The sequence below is a fragment of the Myodes glareolus genome, chromosome 11 (genome assembly GCF_982192425.1).
Source record: "Myodes glareolus chromosome 11, mMyoGla1.1, whole genome shotgun sequence".
NCBI lineage: Eukaryota > Metazoa > Chordata > Mammalia > Rodentia > Cricetidae > Myodes > Myodes glareolus.
The window spans coordinates 85,070,120-85,092,190 of NC_142036.1; the positions used below are offsets into that span (position 1 = coordinate 85,070,120).

The 22,071-nt window shown below is 39.0% G+C and overlaps 1 non-coding gene across 1 annotated transcript; it reads left to right on the top strand.

The window, feature by feature from the left end:
• The first annotated feature begins 714 nt into the window (after nucleotides 1–714).
• LOC125388114 (small nucleolar RNA SNORA70) lies at nucleotides 715–849 on the top strand. Its single transcript, XR_007228126.1, has one exon. It is a non-coding gene; the product is annotated as a small nucleolar RNA SNORA70 (small nucleolar RNA).
• The last annotated feature ends 21,222 nt before the right edge of the window (nucleotides 850–22,071 follow it).

A 22,071-nucleotide genomic window follows, 5' to 3' on the forward strand; every position in this document is an offset into this window, starting at 1 on the left:
TGCCTTGTGGAGGTGTCATCAGAGAGGTTTTTTTCAGGCAGCATATGGGAATGGATGCAGAGAACCGCAGCCCAACATTATGTAGAGAGAAAGAAAGTCTATATTGGAGACTTCCCTTGGGTTCCTCCCCTCAGAGATTATGGAACCCCTCAGAAGAGGGGGTGGAAAGTGTGTAAGTCAAAAAGATGGAGGATACCAGGTAAACATGATCCACTGAATCAAGTAAGCAGGGCTCACAGAAATGGAAGTGGCAAGCATGGGCTTGTGTATAGCTGCAGCAAGTCCTCTGTGTATAAGTTATGGCTGTTAGAGTGGTGGGTTTTTTTTTGGTTTTTTGTTTGTTTGTTTGTTTTTTTGCAGACTAGATGTGAGATTTATTACTGAACATGATTTGGTAGGGTATAGGAGAGTACCGTGAAAGCCCTCAGGAGTGTAGGGCTCGCCACTTGTCCAGGGGACCACGATTAGGAATATATTTGACCCCACAGCCATCAGGAATCAGTCGCTTCTCAGCAACCATGTCTTCAAATTCATCTGCATTAAACTTAGTAAAGCCCCATTTCTTTGAGATGTGGATCTTCTGGCGGCCAGGGAACTTGAACTTGGCTCTACGAAGAGCCTCAATCACATGTTCCTTATTCTGCAGCTTAGTGCGGATGGATATGATGACCTGGCCAATATGAACCCTGGCCACTGTGCCCTGGGGCTTCCCAAAGGCAACTAATTAAGCCGACCAGGTCCCTTTCCCCATGGGGGCCTGGTGTGTAGTGGTTGCAAACAGCAGCCTCCTTGGTAGTGTATGCAGCCTGTTACCTGTATGGGCTGCTCTGAGGGACCTTGGAGACAATTTGACCTCATAGCATGGTGTTTTTTCGTGGGACTCCTAACAGTGGAGCCAGTGTGTCTCTGATTCTTTTTCCTGCTCTTGGAACTATTTTTCTCCTACTGGGTTGACTTGGTCAACTTCAGTATAAGAGCATTTGCTTTGTCTTAGTACATGTTGTTTTGTTTTGATTGGCTCCTGTCTCTCTGAGGCCTGCTCTTTTCTGAAAAGGAGTGGGGTGGGAGCAGATCTGCAGGAGGGGAAGGGCGGGAGGGAGGGGAGGGATGCTTGCAGGAGTGGAAGGGGGGGAAACTGCAGTTGGGATTATTATATGAGAGAAGAATCTCTTTTCAATTTAAAAAGAATATTCTAAAGAGAGAGAGGTTATGTAGTGTAGGAGGGCTAATACTTGAAGGAAACCAGAAGGGGTGGGATATGGAAAAATAATGGGGAGTAAATATAATAAAGTTACATTATAAAAAGCACAAATCATTGTTCAGTGTATGTGGAATAATCTTAATTTCAGACAAAGCAGCCAAGTTTCTGGTGACCCTCTTCTTCATCCTCAGTGCCTGTACGTTTGTCATCTAACTGACGCCAGTATTGAGTGTATAGCTAGGAAGAAAACTATGAAAAATAAAACACTCCCTTCGTGCACTTAAAAAGACATACAGGGAACAGCCTAGGCTACTAATCAGAGGTCCCAAAGAGAATTCTACTCGGTCGCCACTAAAATTTAAAAGGCATTTAGAGACCTATTTCCATCCAGAATAGTTTGGACACCGACACACACCATTATATTGTTTGATGAACATTTCCAGAGAAATGAGATGTCTGTTTGACTTCTGTAGTGTGAGGAACACATGTCAAATGGCGGGACAGGGGCTTATTTTTCTACAGATAGCCAAAAACTGACTCCCCTTGTTAAGAAACTATGGCAGTCTGCTTGTGTCTCTCTTTTTCCTTTGTAATTGCAAAGCCTTTCCAGATAAACCTTTGTGGTATACAACTTGGTTTAGACTCCTGGCTTCGTGCCTCTAACTGTTTATAAGTCATGCAAGGAAGTCATCTATCTTGACCAATATGGCTCAGACATATTTTCCATGTTAATTACACATGTTTGGACTGACATTGCAGTAATATGCTTTCATTTGTTTAAAACAACAGAAGGGATGTGTCTATAACTCAACAAATCTAGGTAAAAATTCTTCCCCCACAAAGTGTAATAAGTCTGGAAATCACAAAGTTGCAGGCACTGATGGCTGAAACCCCAGAGACCAGGAAGCTGATATTCTGCAAGGATTCCTTATTTAGATTTGGAGGCATGCCTGAATGGTATAACATAATTATCACAAGAATTATCCTACTAATATTATAGGCCATAGACACTCCAAGATTGGCATCCTAAAAATAACCAACAGTTTTAAAAGGAAACAGGCAGGTTTTACATTTTCCCAATGGAAATGTTCAAATTTTGGCTGCGTATTTGAGCCGAACCTCAACATTTTTTTACACTTGCCAGAACACCAGCCGTTAACCCCGTAATGGCCAACTGGTAGCTATTATCTCACATTTGGTTCGCAGCTGTGTGGTTGCGCTCCCTTGATTGTCGGCCGAGCTCTAACCCACTAGCTGCCTGGTGACTCCTTGCGTGCGGAGGGATCTGGTGATTCCTTGCGTGCGGAGGGATCTGGTGACTCCTTGCGTGCGGAGGGATCTGGTGACTCTTGCATGCAGAGGGATCTTGGGTTAACTCAATCCCCGTCAGGACCACAGCTGCTGAAGAAGGACTGGTGGCAAAAGCAGACGTGTGCCATGCACTGTAGATAAATCTGTGAGCCAATTGAAGCAAAACATGAAATGAACATGAGGGGACTAGAGCTCCTCCTTCTGAACATGGCACGTTGCATTTCTTTCGGTGTTAGGCATCCCCTCTGTAAACGGCAAGGTCCTGGGCTATGTGATGCCTGGTGCGGGGGCAGCTCAGCAAAAACATTTCTGCTTCCCTCCACTGCAATGTCGGAAACTGAATGCCACACCTAAAGAAGCAAGCGCAGCAGTTTTGATAACTCTAAAGTCAGCAAGGGCTATCTTTTCAACAACGTGTCAAGAGGACACCTCAGTGTGAATGTTAAGTGTGTGCTATTAACTGGCCAAGTAATTTTCACTGAAATATATAATGTTACGTTACCAGATAGGTACATGGAGCATCACCAATGCAATGTATATTACTAGAAAATACAAATTTTACGTTCTCCCTGCAATGAATTTCCAAGTGTTGGTAACTAATAACAAGAAATATTTTCAGGTGGAAGAGAATGCAAGACAATATCTCTCTGTCACTGTCGTTGTCTTTGTGTGTCTGTTTGCCTGTATGTATGTTAGTGTGTATGTCTAATAATTGATGGAAAATAAGAATTGTGAGCTTTTATACATACAAATGACATCTCTTTGTGCCTGGTAAGGGTTGCTCCTTCAATTTTCATCATCCCATTCACAACCCTGCGACTGCAATTGTCCAGAGAGGACAGAATTGAGAGTGCCCACAGTAACTAGAAAAGCAAATGGAGAACTCCTGACGGGAGAAGCAAAACCTGTGAGGACAGAGCCCAAGTTTTATGAATGAAGTGCCACCAGCCTCTGAGTGAATTCTACAAGTGATTATGCTGACACCTGAGATTTGAGCTGTCTTCTCCCGTAGAGATGTAGATTGCTGTACCTCTCTGAATGGAGATAGAGAAGTGAAAGAGGAGGGAGGGAGGTGAGAAAAGAGAGAGGCTGAAAGGGGAGGAGGGAGGAGAAACTGGTTAGTATGCAAAATAAATAAAAAGTTATTTAAATAAAAAAGTATTCTGCAGAAAAGCGTAAGTGAATCTTATGTCTCTTCTCAAATCACAATCACAGCATACTTGATCTCATATGCTCATACAGACTCCCCCATATATTATCATATATAAGATAATTCTTAAAGAAGAGAAAACCAAAAAAGAAAGAAAAGAAAGAAGAAAGGGAGAGAGAGAGAGAAAAAGAAAGAGAGAGAGAGAAAGAGAAAGTCATGAACTGTATAACTCCCACTGTATAGAAAAAAAATCAATACAGTGGGACCTCAAGATGATTTAATCCTTAGAATTAGCAGAAATGTTATCTAAAGCTTCCATTTCACAATGCTAACCTGTGAAAGAAATGCATACATAAGGTAATAAGGAAAAGATTTTAAGAAGAAGAATATAAGACAAAGCCAGCAGAAATCCTAAAACTAAAAATCACACTGTCTGAACGTTTTGTAAAATAAAATACAATCCTCGCATACGTTGCTGCTGCCAGAAGCATTGGCCCTGAAGGAAACGGATAGAACTCAGTAATGCTGGTGGAGAGAACTGACCTCCTGACAACACAGCAGTCGGGAGAGAAGCGATTGCTCTCACAGAAGCCAGAGGCATCCTGCACCAGCACAGGGCCATAGAGAAAGCTCCCATAAAAGGAAGAGGCAGAGGGCCAAACTGCTGTCCTGTTTTCAGAAATGTTCCTAGTGCCCTAATTTCATTCCGGACGGACAATTCAGCTAATTTAACACAGGTCAGCACCAAGGCGACACAGTCATGCAGCAGAACAATCACAGCCTGCTGGATTCTTCGGTAATCACTTGGGTATTTTAGAAACGAAGAATAAAAATTGTTAAAAAAAAATGTATGAACACTAAGTTGAAACATTAGCAGTCCTAATAACCTGGGACATACTATCAGAAGGTTGAGCAGCATAGTCAACTGGAAGTGTGTGGGGTAGAAATGATACATGCTAAAGGCCTGAAGAAACAATGAGCTCCTATTTCCAAAATCTATGAGAAGACTTTAATTCCAGTGATGCTCATACAATAACAAAAACAATAAATTGCCTATGCATAAGTGGGCTTGCATATGACTATAATCAGATGTGTTATGGGAAGACACCTTCAAGAGAGAAATGGCCTTGTAATTTATTCTGTCAATCAAAATGAAGAACCACTAAAATGATGATATTTTTAGCAATCCATTTTGTCTCTCAAATGCTAGAAAAGGGAAGCCACAAATAGTTATTGTAAGTCTGTAGTGCCTTTGTCTTCACGGCCAAGCTCAGCAGCTGTATTCTTATTTCTGAAAGACTTACTCCCTTACATGATGGGGCTGGCTACAAACATACTGTGACATACTTGCAGAGGTCCGAAGACAACTTTCAAGACTTCCTTCTTTTCAGCACATGGGTTTAGGGGTCTAAGTCAGGTTGTCAGAAGTGGCAGCCGGAATCTTTTCCATGTGTCATGTTACCAGTCCTCAGCGGTGTGGCTGTGATCTGCCCTATGGCTTTGCTATAAATAAAATCATCTTCTTACTTTGCAAGTCAGTGAGCCCTTATGTCAGTCCTGTGAAGAAGAGGCCAGAACGTGGACACGCCAGACTCGGACCCTAACCACTGGGAACAAAAGGAGAGACTGAGATGTGTTTCAGTTGGTAGAGGTCATGCCCAGTGAGCACGCAAACCTGCTTTCCATCAGCATCGTGGTCCATGAGACAAGTTTAAGGCCTGCCTATTGGGCCACAACAGACTCTGTCCAAAAACAAAGAAACAAACAAATGAATTTGAAAATGAAAAAATGTGAAAGAAAGAGGCCAAGGGTCACTAGTCAAATGAGTCTCACGCAGAGGAGGAAAAGACACCACTCTTTATTTGTTGGGAGAGAGAAGCACTGAGCAGGGAAGATGAGCCTGCACAAGAGATGGCTGAGTCAATGGTGTGGGGGAGGGGGAACGACTAAAGTTCAATGTTCTCTGAAATTTGTTGAGCTTTGGCGCCTGTCAGATGTTTTCTACCTAAAAGAAGCCGTGTTTATAAGACTAACTCTAAAAACAATATACATATGTAAGAGAAAATATCCAGTCTGAGGATAATAGCATGCGTGATAGTTGGTGCTGACTGCCAACAGAACCTAGGCTTGCCCTTGAGATGAGCGCGTGCATAAGGTGCACCTGTTAAAGGTTTTTTTTTTTTTTATTTTAACTAAAGTGAAAACAGCACTTACAATGTAGGCGACGCCTTCTGGCAGTAGTCTAAATATAAAGAGGCCACAGAGAAAAGCCTTTTGCTGGTTTCCGTGTTGTTCTTGAGTTCTTCTGCTCCGTCAGCCTTCAGCTACCCTGCAACCACAGCTGCCTCTGCCCTTCTGTGCTGACACCAGCCCCCAGGTTCTGCACCGGAGGAGAACTGCTGCCGTATCCAGTCTCATGGACTGAGCAGTCGGCAGAATCTCAGTCTCCAGTGTGCAGACCGCTGTGAGCAGACAACCCGGATTCTATTGTGCAAGGCCATCGGACAGGCCGCCTGTTGATATTCCTTCCCTCACTTCTGGTCCTCTGAAGCTTCAGATACAATAGCTAAAATTAACACTTCCCCACATTTTAGCTACAAAGTCTTCATGGTTTTCCAAATGTCTTGTCTGTATCATTAACTGAAATTGATCTTTGTCTGTAATATCTGAGCATATTTTACTTAAGAGTAAAGATGCAGGCTACTAACACTCAGAAGTAAATATTAAAAAATGTATATCACATGAGAAAAAATATTCATTGTTTAATAAAAGGAAACCTTATGGGCCACCGAAGACTTTTGCCAAGTTGTAATGATGACATATAAACATCTAAGGTATGGCTTGTGTGTTTAGTTGCTCCCTCCGGCTCTTCACTGCTAACGAGAGAGGTCTGTCAACATTCCCCCAGAGACACCGACCTTTTACTCGCACCATTGTGCTCTGGCTGTTGAGCTGTTGGGTTGCCTTGCTTGTCAGACAAAAGATTTGTAAGTGTTCTTCCATGCTGTGGATTATCTCCTCAGCTCGATTGTTCTCAACTGTGCAGGAGGTTTCTAGGCGGTGTAATTCCATCTGTGGGTTGCTGGGTTTGATTCATGTGTTTTGGAGGAGTTTATACAAATACTCTTGTTCTTTTGTCTCAGTGTTTTCACTATTCGGGATATTTAGGGGGTTGGATGAATTTTCCATACACATAGCTTTTATTACTGAGGAGAATAAAACTGTACTTTGATATGGACTAGGATTTGATTGATCTTTTAATATGAGAGGGACTTTAGACTGCTTTGGGTAGTCTATACATATTAATAATCTTAATTCTTTTCATCCATTGATAAGACCTAGTATTTCACTTATTTATATCTGCCTCATATATTCCTTTCATTAAGGTTTTTTTTTCAATTCATATATCTTTCACCTCATTGGTTAAATTCATTCCTTTTTTGTTTTTGTTTTTGTTTGTTTGGTTGGTTTGGTTTGGTTTTTTTGAGACAGGATTTCTCTTTGTAACAGTCCTAGCTGTCCTAGAACTAGCTCTTGTAGACCAGCCTGGCCTTGAACACAGTTAAATTTATTCTTAAGTGAGTAACTTTGTACAGTGACACAATCTGATGATTCAATTTTTATCATGTCTTCTAAATAATTTGTGAAGAACAATTTATAAGATTAAAATTAAAACTTACTTGTAAAGAAAAAATCTTTACTGTTTTAATAGCAACACGTAAAATCAAAACATAGAATTTTGGATAGTATTTTAAAAACTATCCAAATAGAATTTTAAAATATTTTTGGACTGACATTTATGTTAAACCATATGTGTTAACGTTCTGAAAATGGGTGGCTAATTTAGGATATTTTTAGAGTAAAATATAAAATATACTATTACTTCTAGCTAAGAAATACTTTGTAAAGTTATAAGCTTTTATATAATTCAATTCCATGAATTATGTATTTAAACAGAGAAAAAATATTCCATATTATATTGTGATCAAACTCTTTGAAAATTGGCTATGCTTTGTTCTGGTGTTTTATGCTTGGTTTGGTTTGGTTTTGAACAGTGAGAATAAACTTGAACCTGTAACGTGTTGGGTAAGCACAATTTACTGAACTCTTGGACCCTTAATACGATTTTAACAATGTTGAATAACAATAAGAGACTAATTGTCTTTGCTTGACTTTTAGTTTAGCCCTGTCGTCCTAAAACTGTATATATAAAACTGTATATATACAACTGTGTCAAAACTTACATTCATCCCTCAAAGGCGTGTTCAGAGGCCCATCTCCCAGGTGATTCTAAAACATGCCTTCAGAGGATTGATTACTTTGGTTGTGTTAATTGGCATAAAAACATCTTAATTTTGGGAGGGTTTATCCCTAGATGAGGTGTCTTTGTATAAAATGGAGATGGGAAATAATAAGCATCATGAATTTCACCAGCCTTTCTTTCTGATGGTGGATTCACTGTGAGCAGCAGCCTCAAGTCCTTGCCTCTGGTTCCCCACCAAGATGAACTGTACCCCTGAGCTGTAAAATAGGATAAGCCCTTTCTCCCCTAGTGGCTTAAAAGGCTTTTATCTAAGTAGGTACTTTGTAACAGAAGGAAAAGATTAACTGAGAGGCCCATTCAGTGCCCCCAGCACCCAGGGAAAGCACTGGCTGCTGAAGGCCACAAGAGTTCACCATGGACAGCCAGGAAGACCTGGACTGCCCGAGAAGAAGAAACGCTGAGATGTCTGATCCAACTTCATTTTCCCACACGGATAAATATTCATGCCTAGAAACTTCCTCACTTATGCACTGTCCTCCCACTTCAGAGAGTAGAAACGAGATAGCTAACTATGTGCTATACTTAAAATTACGTCAGCCTCTGCAAATAATCACTTTTCTTCCTCTAGACACCTGAACAGAACCGTTCTCCTGAGATCCGACTTAGTTTGAGCTATTCTACTTCTAAATCTTTCAAATTGATTATCATATTCTCTAGAATTACCAAGGGGCCATATGCAATTAGAGTTAAGGACAGAGGCTCTAAAACCAGACTAATGCATTTCATGACTACTTAAATGTCTTACACCATCAGGTTCCTCATTTCTAAAATTAAGAAACAGGAGAATGATAGAAAGGCTTAATTCTGATATTTCAAGAATTTTGTACAATTGAAAGAATAGAGTCTTTCTATGTAACTATCTGCTAAATAGAACACAGTGCATCCTGTAGTTTGACACTACCTTGCCCTTCCCCATTCATCACTTTCCAAGGCATGTGAATCCCAGAACAGAGGTCAGATTCAAGGATCTGTGCTCTGAGCAGTCATGCAGGAGGATCTCATATTGAGAAAGGCTAAGGCTTCAGGCAATGCTCACCTATAACCATCCTAAAATTCTTGAAGACCCTTTGAACTTGGTGCTCTAGATTGTCATTTCTCACTGGGTTCTCCAATTATGCAAAAGAGTTTAACAACACGCCATCTAGATGTCCTCTTATAACTTTAGGATGCCCTATAGATTTTCTTGTTTCTTGATGTCGTTGCTCTCCTAATAACAATCTAGGATGAAGGATTCTTTTGTTTCATATGTGTGTGCGTGTATATACACATACAGATAGATAGATAAATAGGTAGATAGATAGATAGACAGACAGACAGACAGACAGACAGACAGACAGACAGGGAGATTAGATATAGATATCACAGGTCAGATAGTCAACTGTGTAGATATATGCTGCTTCTAATGTTATACTTCCTTAGTCATGCCTTTCCACTTAAAGTCTTCAATATCACACCAAAGTATATATGTTACCTCCCTACGGCTCATACTGACCATGTTACCATCTCAGATTTGTTCTTGGCTCATTGCCCTCCTACTGTTCTTAACTTCTAACTATATAAGGATGCTCCATAGGATGTTCCATTCCTTCCTCACCTCCCATCCCCTTTTCTCTGCCCCTTGCCAACGAGTGATCAGATGCCAAAAATCTGACATCACTCTCTTCTGGCTGCCATGGATGTTCTTCTAACTAAGTTTCATTCTCCCACAACACTGAGGTATCTAAGCCACGAGTTTCACTCGTCTCACTTCACTTGGCATTTCATGTACGTTTCCTAATTGAAATACTGTTCTTTAAATTAGTTTAACTTATTTGCTTTCATTTCTCTCTTGCATCCTCCCTTGGAAAGTTTAAATCCTGGAATCACATTAAAACCCATTCATTCCAGCAAATGAGAAACTGAAAATAACTACCACGTATCAATAACTAGAAATAAGAAATTACAATAAGTTTATGGAAAATTATTCACTCAGAATGATCCCAACTAAGACACTCATATTGCTTGGTGGGCCTAATGTACACCCCGCCTACGTAGAGTTCTGAACCATATTTTTACATCCTATGTACTCCACTCAGATAGCTGTTCATTTCCCAGCTTGCTTCAGTGATGACCTGGCTCCGCGGCACACACTGAGCCTATCTTGCAGTTAACTTTTCGGCTTGTTTGTGTGGAGTTTCCTTTCCATCACTAAAAGGAAATGTTTCTTGTTCAGACTGTTTGTGACTACCCTCTTACTAAGACTAATCTTTAGTTTAGTTCCCTGAAAGTCACTGAAATTTTTATGATTAACCTTCTATTTCTGGAAACACCTTCTTCCTTTGGGTTCCAGAAATCTGAAACTTTCTTACATTGTTGTGCATTGCTTCCAAGCCTCCATTCCAGTTAAGCATTTACTTAACTCACCCCTTCTGTGTGATCTCTTTGGTTGATCTTATTTGTCTTATTTTCCAGAAGTTGAACCCTCAGTGCTAAAATAGAGGTAGATTTAGACAAAACAGACAAAAACTACCATCACATACTGATAATTGACAAATAATACCCCAAATCTAGGAACTTTATGTCTTCTTGAGTTTTAAATATTCATATCACATTGCAATATTCTAAGATATAATTTCATTTTGACCTGTATATTTTAATTTTCTCTTGTCCTATAAGCACCAGGACAATGCACAAGTCACTACAGAAAAAAAAGAAAGAAAGAAAGAGAGAGAGAAAGAGAAAGAACGAAAGAAAAAAAGAAAGAAAGAAAGGAGGGAAGGATGGAAGGAAGGAAGGAAGGAAGGAAGGAAGGAAGGAAGGAAGGAAGGAAGGGAGGAAGGGGAGGCAGAAGAGGAGAGGTTAAGAAAACATTTAGGGCACTGTGCTATGTTCTTCCCACTCACCCACTCATCTTTACCCTCCCTCTCTTAACTACTGACTCCTTCCTATCCCATGTGCAAGACAAGGATAATCTTAGTTCCAACGTTTTTGGTTTTCAGTTTTAAACAGATCTCTCTCACTGTATGTATATAGACTCAGTTCTACTTTCAACATTCTAGCAGATTTCTTTTGCTCTGAATCTATTGCCAGACGTCTCTCAAGGTCCTAACACAGGGCTTATCTAAACAGCCAAAGGGAAATGAATTTGATTTGTGTTATGTTTTCTTTTTAGAATATTTATATTGGTGTATGTGGATATGATATGAGTGCATAAATGTAAGCCTACAGGCATCACAGCATACATGTAGGTCAGAACAGAACCTTCAGGAGTCAACTCCATCCTACCATGATGGTTTCCAGGGATCAAGTTCAAATAAGCATGCTTTCATGTCAAGAGTTCCTACTCTTACAACACCATTTCTCGGGACTTGTTTTATATTACCTGTGTGCCTATGTATGTATAGGGTTATGTGTGTACAGACGTATGTGTGTTTATATGTATGCCTGCGGGGAGGAATAGACATCAGTTTCTGGTGTCTTCTTCAATCTCTCTCCACCTTAATTTTCTCCCAGAACCTGAAGCTCTGTAGTTCAGCAGTCTGCCTTGAATGCAGCGATCATAGGCATCCTCCCAAACCCCACTACACAGCATCCTACAAAGGTACTGGGAACCTAAATCAAGTTTGTGTGGCAAGTTTCTTTCCTGACTGAAACACCTCCACAGATCTGCTGTGTTTGTTTCTGCTACCTCTATGGACTGACATGAAGTCCATTAGACTAGAAGTATTTGCAATGTAAGATCGAACATTCACCTTTGAAGCACCAGGGAGTTCAATACATTAAATTGAGTCCAGTGATCAAATACTAGGGTCTTAGCAATGGAGAGTCATTATTAAAAGTTTTTAAATGTGTGTACTTTCTCACATACTGACCAGAATATTTCATAACCCAACGTTTGAATTCAAAAATAAGTATAAGTTAAACTGTAACTCCAGCCTCTCTGATCTTATTTCCCACAGCCCATTTTTTTGTTCCCATAACAGCAAGCATTCTGGCTACTCTTTGTTGTTTAATGAGCCAAAAGCTTCGCAGTCTCAGATCCAAATGTTCTGTGTTCATCTACCCACATCAAAGTTTTCTGTTAGGTCTCAACTTACTTGGTCTCGGAAAAGCAACCCAAGCCAGTCCTTGTTTCTACTGGGTTTCTATAGTTATTCTCTGAGCCATCATATACGACTTTTTCTTTTCAACATACCTATGATACTAATACATGTGTATATATAGAGATACATATTTTCCAACTTTACTGAGTTGTAACTGGCAAATAAAACTTTTAATGTAGGGCTGGAGAGGTTGCTCGGTGGTTAAGAGCATGCCCTGTGGTTTCAGAGCCCCCGAGTTTGATTCCCACTTCCCAGGTCAGGTGGCTCACTACCACATAGTAATCCAGCTCCAGGAGGTCTCAGACCATCTTCTGACCACCATGGACATGGAACTCACGCATATGCACACACCTGTATGTACACACACACACACACACACACACACAGAGAGAGAGAGAGAGAGAGAGAGAGAGAGAGAGAGAGAGAAGGGAACAGAGAGAGACAGAAAGAAATATATGATTAAAAGTTAAAACAAAGGATGGTGGTGGCACATGCCTTTATTCCCAGCACTCAGGAGACAGGCAGGGGCCTGTGAGTTTGAGGTCAGCCTGCTCTGCATAGTGAGTTCCAGGAAAGTCGAGGCTACACAGAGAAACTCTGCCTTAAAACCCAAAAGAAAAATATCAAAACAAGCTTTCTTTTTAATATATCGTGTAAAAACTGATGTTTTTGTGTACAAACATCTTAGTAGGTGACTTTTAAAATAGCTTTGAAATGCAAAATACATCTCCTTTTAATTTAGTTTTCTGGATTCCTCCAAAAGTTAATCATTTCTCCTCAACTGTATGTGGTTGTGTAATGTTAATGATTCTCTTATTACCTTATAATTATTTATAATAAATTTATAATATAGTTCAAATAATGTATTTTATATTGATACGTAAAGACATGTTTGATTTTTAAATAAGTATGTAAATTGTATATAAATATATCTAGGTATGACATATAAGAAGAAAAGATACTTTGCATTGATAAAAAGGCTATATAATTTTTGTAGCCAAACGAATTACCTTCAAAGACACTATCTATGTACAGTTACTGAAAATTTTAAAACATGGCCAATGTCAGTAAAAGCATAATTTTGAAATGACACTTAATTTTAAGTTAAATAATACTTCTTGTTAATGGCCACGCTATTGAACAAAACAGATATAGAGAAGAGGCACAATTTTGTTTCTTTCTGGATCTATACCTAATATGTCAGGCATTGTGAATAAATAAGTCATTCCTTTCTTTATGAGAAAAAATAATAATGCTGTCATGTATGAAATTTTAATATAAAGAACTATTTCTCCAGATTTTCTGCTCATTTCATGGAGCCATACAGGCCAAACCATACTGATTTGATTATATGACCTTACAGTCTCGTGAGGAACATATAAAGTAAGTTTCCCAGCTTCCCCTTCTATATCAAACTTTTCTTGGCTGTTCTCAAACACGTATTCTACCCGGTGAACTTTAATATTATTGTATCCAATTCTAAAGTCAACATTTGATGAACTCCTACTTAGAAGTGCCTACTTTATAGAAAACATTAAAAAACAGACATTTTTATTAATTCTTTTCATCGAAAATTATAATATTGTCCGCAGTTTTTATCTGTTTCGGTTTTAAGCATTACTATTTCACTAGAATTCTTGTACAGAGCCTGTATTTATTACCTCTAATTAGCTCATATTGTTTATTATAAATAGAACATACGTTTTCCTTATCATTGTCAGCAGCTTTCGGGTAATACAGACCATTATGCAGCTCTCCATTTATTTATTCTTTCCCTTTCCTATAAACTTCTCTTATTAAACAAATTTTCATTATCTGGGTTTTTAAAAAGAATTTTGAAATTCATAGACATAATATATTCAAAATAAAAAGTTGTTATTTTCTAGTGTTTGTAATGACCTTAATTTGCCTGAACTCCCCATACAAATGGGGAATAAGTTAAAAAATACAAATACTCATTCTATTTTTTACAGCATTTGAAAGGAGAGTTTTGTAATTAACAAAAATATTTTGTTTTGTTTGAAGGTAGACTGTTTTGTCATTTTTTGTAATTTGTTCCTATTGGTTTTTTTAACTAAAAAGTTTTACTTGTAACTGATTACTATTTCTTCAACCTGATTAATATTGCCACATGGTTTCTATTTGATAGATTAATGTGGAAAATACACTGATCTATATCTACAAAATAAACCCTTCTTTGTTCTACAGTGTTTGCGTCTGTATTTACATATAAGGTGGGCCATACTTGTTTATCATGCTAACTCACTCTGTAAGACTTTATATTGATTTTCTTAGTAGATTATAATAACTTATATAATAAAAGGGTTGCAGTTTCTCATGTCTTAGTTGAACTCAAATTATTAAAGCTCTGTTGTCCTAGTTACTTTTAACTTTATAACTTTAACTCTCTCAAACACTCAAATTATTAAGTTTTTAGGTTCTCTTGGAATCATTTTCTATGTTTAAATTATGTTGGGAAAACATGTTTTATTCAGGCTTGCAGATGTATTACAACAGCACAGAAGTACTTTCATGGTATATGGGTTATATTTGATATATTATTCTCATTATTGTACAACTTCTCTATTTCAGTCCCTGCTTTCTCTTGCTACTCATTTTTTCATCTTCCTTGAGATCCCATCTGCCCTTCAGGAACCCATGAAGTGGGCTGTCTCAGAGCTGAGCTGTTCAAGTTTTCTCTCATGTGTAACAGTATTTGGTATATGGACAATCCCCAGGAGATCCTTACTTTAAAAATCAGATGTACTGAACCTGATAGAAAAGAAAGTGGGAAATAGCCTTGAATGAATTGGCACAAGAGACAATGTCCTAAACAGAACACCAATAGCATAGGTACTAAGATTGAAGATTATTAAATGGAACCTACCTCATGAAAGTGAAGAGCTTCTATAAGACAAAGAACACCATCATTCAGACAAAGCAGCAGCCTACAGAATGTGAAAAAAAAATACCTACTCTACATCGGAAAAAGGAACAAAATTCAAAATATATAAAAAAAAAAACTCAAGAAACTAGACAACAACAAACCAAATAATATAATTTAGAAATGTGATACAGATTGAATCAGAGAATTTTCAATAGGGGATTCTCAAACGGTTGAGAATCATTTAAGGAAATGTTCACCATCCTTAGTCATAAGAGAAATGCATATCAAAACTATTTTGAGATTCATCTTACCCCTGTAAGGATGGTGGAGATCAATAATCCAAGTGACACCTATTGCTGGTGAGGGTGCAGAGCAAGGGAGCATGGCTAGTGGGAGTGCAAACTTGTATATTCACTGTAAAAGTTAATATGACAGCTCCTCAGAAACCTGGGAGTAAATCATTCTCAAGAAACAGCTCTACCACTTTTGGTATAGGATGCTCAATCCACAAGAACGCCACAGCAATGGTGACACAGAACTTGTGGGAGTACCCATCGACGTTTGATTTGACTTAAAGCCCACTTTATGAGAAGGAAACCATACTAATATTGCTTTGGTGACCAAGAAACAGAGGCTAGATAGCACAAGACCTAAGACAAAAACCAAACACTAATGTCTTTTCAAAAAAATAAATATCAGTAAAATTATTCCTAAGGATACTCGTAGATGGGGGCCTTAACCAGTCACCACAATCAGAGAAGCTTCCTCTGCCAATGGATGGGAACAGATCCAGAGACCCACTGTCAAACATTATGTATAGAGTCTAAAAAGGATTTGAGGGATCCATCAAATCCCTCCCTTCAGAGCTCAGGAAGTCTTTCAGATGAGGAGACAGAAAGAGCCAGAGTGGATGAAGAACAACAGGAGACAGAGATCTCTGAAACAACTAATCAGGGAACATAGGAGCTCATGAAAATTGAAGCCACAAGCCCATGACCTCCATGGGTCTACAGCAGGAGGAACTCTGCAAATATTGTCACTATTAGCTTAGTGTTTGGGGGACTCCTGATTGTAAGAATAACTGGGTCTCTGACTCTTGTGCCTGTTCTTGGGTCTCTTTTCCTCCTATGGGTTGCCGTGTCAAATTTCAATAGGATAGTTTTTGCTTCATCTTATTATATTTTATTTTGTCATGTTGGATGTTATCTCTTGGAAGCCTGTTCTTTTCTAATGAGAGACAGAAAAGGAGTGAATCTGGAATAGAGAAGTGGGAGGAAATTGGGAGAAATAGAGGGGTAACTATAATCAGGCTACATTGTATGAAAAAAGAATCTATTTTCAATAAATGAGAAAATAATAAAAGAAAGAGAGAAAGGAAGAAAGCTTCTGAAGACAAGATGCAGTCCCAGCTCCCTACCCTTGGTTGGTGGAGCAGTTGCTGGTCTGGCAGATATTAATGACCTTTAGATTTAGTAACCTGGTGTCAAGATACTAATCTATTTACATGGCCCCTGGAACCTGCCATGCACTCACCCTCAATGTTCTGTGTTCTCCCCTTCTATTTTCTAGCATGTATTCCCCACACAGCTATTTCCAAGCAATGCCTTTCTCTGTGTTAGAGCAGCTGTTCGTCTCAGACAGTTGAACTATCTCTAGTAATGAGAAGGAGAAAAGGAATTAATTAAACTAGTGGTTGACAAGGATATGGAAAGTTTGGAACATGTTCCATACGGCAGCAGGACTGACTTCCACATGTCCAGAGAATACCCAGCAGGGCACTGTCCACTTCTTCCACGGGCCGGAACCTTCGGTCAGTGCCTTAGCCAGGTTCTTGAACAGCTTCTCTTGATGTTATAAAAATTAACCAAACACCCTCCCCCCAACCCCTACAGTGATGAATATTTACTTTTACATATAGACATGAGAAATAAGAAAAAAGTGGGCAACTGTGTGAAATATGCTTTATATTCAAAGCAAACGATTGCCACAATAACACAAAAAATGTTTTTCACTCAGTTTTAAAATATGAGAAGGAGAACATATATTTGTGTTTGAGAAATGACTATCCTATAATGACAGAGGAGAGTATTTCCCATGTGCCAGAAAAGGGGAATCAAGGATTAAATAAAGTTGTATAATATTAAACAGTTATGTGATGATCCTCACATTATATAATATTTAAGAATCATATAATTATTCTTATATAATGATATAAGAAGAACTAATGAGAACATAGTAGTGTGTTCATAGATGATGAGCACAGTAAAGACAGGTAGCAAGGGCGGAACACGACTTGTCTTATGGGTTATATGTACCTTCTGAAAAGTTTATTTGGTGCAGTAGTGTGATCTAATTTTTTTTAATCTAATCATTTTTGTAAGTTCATGCCAGAGTGCCTCTGTGGAGGTCAAACAAACTCTCTTTATGTCACCCGGATTCAAGGGATCAGACTCACTCTGGTTGTGGTAGGCAGCAAGCATCTTTACCTGGTCATCTATCTCATAGATCTGACCTGTTTTTCAGTGTTTATCTGGCCTTTGCGGGAGAAGAAGAATGGAAGAGCTACCTACAAGAAGGCTGCATAAGCGGTGCACATGGGAAATGATGCTGATTTGGACCAGCTACTGTATCACTCTCAACTTCAGAGCAGACATGGCTGATTGGATTTGTTGATAAATCAACAATGATAGAATAATCCTTTGAATTAATGATGGCCATCTTTAATGGACTTGTTCTTTCCTCTGTTCTGTGCTATTTTCTGTGGTAAAATTGCAGGAACTTTTATTGACCCTATCTTAGTTCCCTTCATGCATTTGTATATAGTTAAAGATTGACTTTTTGAGGAATTTATAAGTCACGAATTTATAAAAGCACATTTCTTTGTCTTCTCAAATGCAAGTCAGTCCCTTGAAAGTTCTGGGATGCTGGCTCGACCTGTGGTCCAATTAGCTTTCGATTTGACCACATGGTGGGTTGGGTTGAGTCTTGGAAAGAAGAAACTGCCCAAGGTTGGCAGCATCAAGCAGATACCTTTGGCATGAACTACCTGGGCCTTCCAAAGGCGCCCTAGTCTTTCCAGCTTTGTTCTTAGGACACTTAGAAGTAATAGGCATTCTCAGCCGACTGGACCTTGTCCAGACACAGATTCCGGCACTGCTCTGAATCTCTTCGAGTGACTTTAGAAAACTCCATTAACTGCTATGGACCACCCAGGAGTAACCTTTAAACTGAATGCAGCCATATCAAATTTCCCAGGACTCCTTCGGGGGGGGAAACTGGCTCACCCAAGGACCACCCAGAGGCTGGACAGGAGATCCAGTGGAGTTTTGGGTTGGATTCAACTTCACAAGAATGTGAGATGTCTTCCCCAGTATTGAGAAGCCAGAGGGAAGCCTGTTCACACAGAGAGTGGGCTGAGGGGCAGCATCTTATCCAACCAGCTGGCTGCAGAGATTGTGTGACGATCAGCTGCCCAAGTCTGAGGCTCACACCCTATGAACTCGCCAGTAATGTTTCAAAAGCCATCATTCCAATCCAACCTCTGCAGTGGAGGAGGATACCATTAGCTTCCTTTCCTTACTGCAGCCATCGCTGCAGTGCTAGTAAGTTCTGAGCGCTTTACTCAAGGGCTTATATATAAAAACGAAATGGCTAATCATATCACATATTGGAATTTTTAGATGAAATATATTACAGACATGAAAGACATTAGTTATTAGTATTGAAAGTAAGCTTATGTGATCTTACAAATTTGGGGGACATAATCAGCAACTTTTGGAACATAAACGATTGCATCAGTAAAACCTATGAACCAATAGCAGAGGTTGGGAGCCAGTATGTCATTTCCTTTAATGCCCTGAGGCACTCATATGGCAGCTGCAGCTGTATTTAGCTGCATATCTTTGTTTTATATGACCCCAAGTAGAATGGCACAAATGGATGTATTGAACTTTTCCATCACTGAGAAACATTGACCTTTTAAATACATGTTACCCATGCTAAATCCCAGTCTTTCTACAAAATCCCTCATGCAACTCCAAGTTGATATTGATATTTAAAACTCTCTTATGTCCAGATATAAAGAGACAGCAGCACGAAGACATGAAAGTCACCATATAACATGATCTACAGCACAGACATGGCGCTGAACAACCCAGGATGCTGCTTGTTCGTCAGCCATCCATCACCCTCACTGACAGAGCATGTAAAGAAACTCTATTTGTGATGGCCTACCCTTCACAGAAACCAAGAGCAGTGCGTTTGAGGAGATGAAAATATCTAAAATTTCACCTAAAATAAATACACACAGACACAAGTGATATTTTTTGAAAAAAAGAAAAAAAAGCCTCATAGATCTCTTTCTTGAATTGGAAAAAAGTTTAGCTCAAAAGTCATTTGTCAACCACTATGTGGAACTGCCTGTGTCAGACTGAGCCATCCTCTAAGTTACAAAGTGTTACCTTTCCATTGTGTGGATGACAATAAAGAGATTCCTACACACAGGGGAAGAAAGGGAACTAGCAAAGTTGTACCTGGCTGATTCCTCCCCAGGAGATCTTCCAGCTCTATTGTCTGTGGTCTTTCATCACCTCCCACACCTAGTTCTTCACTGCTGCACTTCCCGATGCCTAGCAGGCAAAGCAAGGGGAGCTCCTCTTCCCTCACTGCCAGAAGGCTCACTTCTGTGTCGCTGGAGTGATGGCTAGACATTTACAAGCCTTTTTCTTTGGCTGACGACTTTGTTTGCGAACCCCTAATGGAGCATCTGTAACTACTGTTTTACTGAACTCATTTCAAACACAGTTGCATTTCCAGTAATCTATGACAGTTTTAAAAGTTTGAGAAGACCAGAAGTTGGAGACAAAAGTACGCCAGATGTGTTTCATAGGGATTTGTTAGCATCTTGCTAAACTACGTTATAGAGAAATTTAAGGAGGCAAATAGCAGGCCAAGCAATAATGAATCCTCATTAAACGTATGCGATTCCAGGTCAAGTGATAAAGTGAGGATGTCCGAGTCTGTAAGCTCCTAGTTCATATACAATAACAAAAAAGTCATTAAAATACAAGATGAATAATTTTTGTCTTGGAAATACTACACTGTAAAGTCTAAATAATAATACTAAGCCCCTGGAGTATAGCAGACACTCCTAGAATTCCTTATTTCTGAAGGTACCTGAGTCAAGGTGCTTTCATTCTAGGGGAAGACAGAAGAGACAAAAAGGTAAATTAAAAACAGTGCTGGTAAATAATTAAAGGATAGACAGGTGGAACTGGGTAGTGGCGCTTTACACACAGGGGCTGCCAAAGGCGGACAGGTATGATTCACAAGACTTGGGAGGTCAAGTCCTTCGACTCTCGGACAAGATGACATTCAAACAAACAATAACAGTGAGATCAGTAAATGGTTTTTTGGTATATAATAAAAACTCAATTAAATATAGGAGTCTCAAAGAACCAATTCTTCATCAGTCATCCACCAGCCTGATAATCAGAGCTGAAAGTCAGACATTAATATGTCATAAACAAGAGTGGCTGTATAAACAGCCTTTCTCATGGTTCTTTTCTTTGTTCGCCCTGCGTGTCCTTTCTACAAAATTTTTCTTCCTCATTTCTCTTTCTTTTCGATATTTCTGATAAATTCTTATTTCTTTTTCCACTCTCTATAATTTCTGCAATTATATTAGTAACTAGAAATGTTTTCAATAATGCAACATTATTTTCTCAGAAACCAATATGCTTGCTTATTTTCTTTTCATACCTAACACGGTATGTTTCCTTCCGGCACTCTCATGCTGATTGTCAGAAATAGAGTGAAGTCTGTCTCATTTAGCGATACGTATATTCTTCATGAAACTATTGCCTTGACGTCAAAAAAATCACAAATCTAAATAATATTGACTTGTTAATTCCAAACAAAACTTACTGTCCATAATTTTTCAAATCAAAAAGATCCAGTTTTCATAGGTTAGAAACCATATAGTGAACAAACAAAACAAGTTATAAGCCATAGCTGATGTTAAAATAAATGAGTTAAAACATCAGTGTGATATAATATAGATGCTTATCCTCATCAAGGAAGAGAATGGGGGACTTGGTGCTCATCTTCTGGAGAATGTCATAAGAAATTACAGATGCTGTATAAATTGGTTTCCTCTGGTTGACCCAACAAATTAGCACAAGCTGAGAAACTGTAAGCCCCTTGTTTCTTTAGCAGTAAGAGAAAACATACAAGATGTCAGGACACATTTTAGAGACTATAACCAAGGGTTGCCTCTGCTGCTCGCCGTCAGCCCTCACCATCCCCGGAGATGTCACTCCAGTCTGTGTTTTGGTGTCTCCACAGTTGTCCTCATTTGTTTTGCTGGATCCAAATATTCCTCTTTTTCTAAGAATACCACGTCATTACCCATCATTATGATTTCCTCATAACTTGATGACTCCTTCAGCCTCAAATTGCAGTGTGGATGATATTTAGAGGAAACAAAGATTAATACTTGGATTTGTCCTTTTGGTGGATACATTTTAACCCTCAGGACAATGAATTTCTTTGGTACTACAAGAAAATAAGGGCTGAACATGAGACAAATTAAAACAGATACAAAACAAGCAAACAAAAGAGATCAAATCAGAGGATCCGCTTCCTCACTCTAACCTGCATACAAACAAACAAAGCTGTTTGTCGATCAAACACAGGGTTCAGTTTTAATTTGTTTTACGTGGTACTCTTTGACTACAAAGTATTGTACTAAGTGGCTGTCTTCTCGATGTCTGTCTTCCTAATATCTAGGATATTGTAATCAATGTGTTTGGAGATGAGACAAAAATGCAGTTTTCCACAAAATTCTACTATTCAGAGAAAAGTCAACTCTGGTAGAGAAAGTCAGTTCAGTGTATAAGTAGAACTCAGGCCATATCTACAACTTCAAATTTAAGGGTTACTGTGGTTCAGATGCAAATATATTGATGGACTGAGAGCACTCTTTCAGACACATGCATGCAGATAGAAGATATATAGATAGACAGACAGACAGACAGACAGACAGATAGATATGGACAGACCACAGTGTATATGTTATGCATCTGCTTTCCTTGCTACTTCCCCTTTGCTATAGCA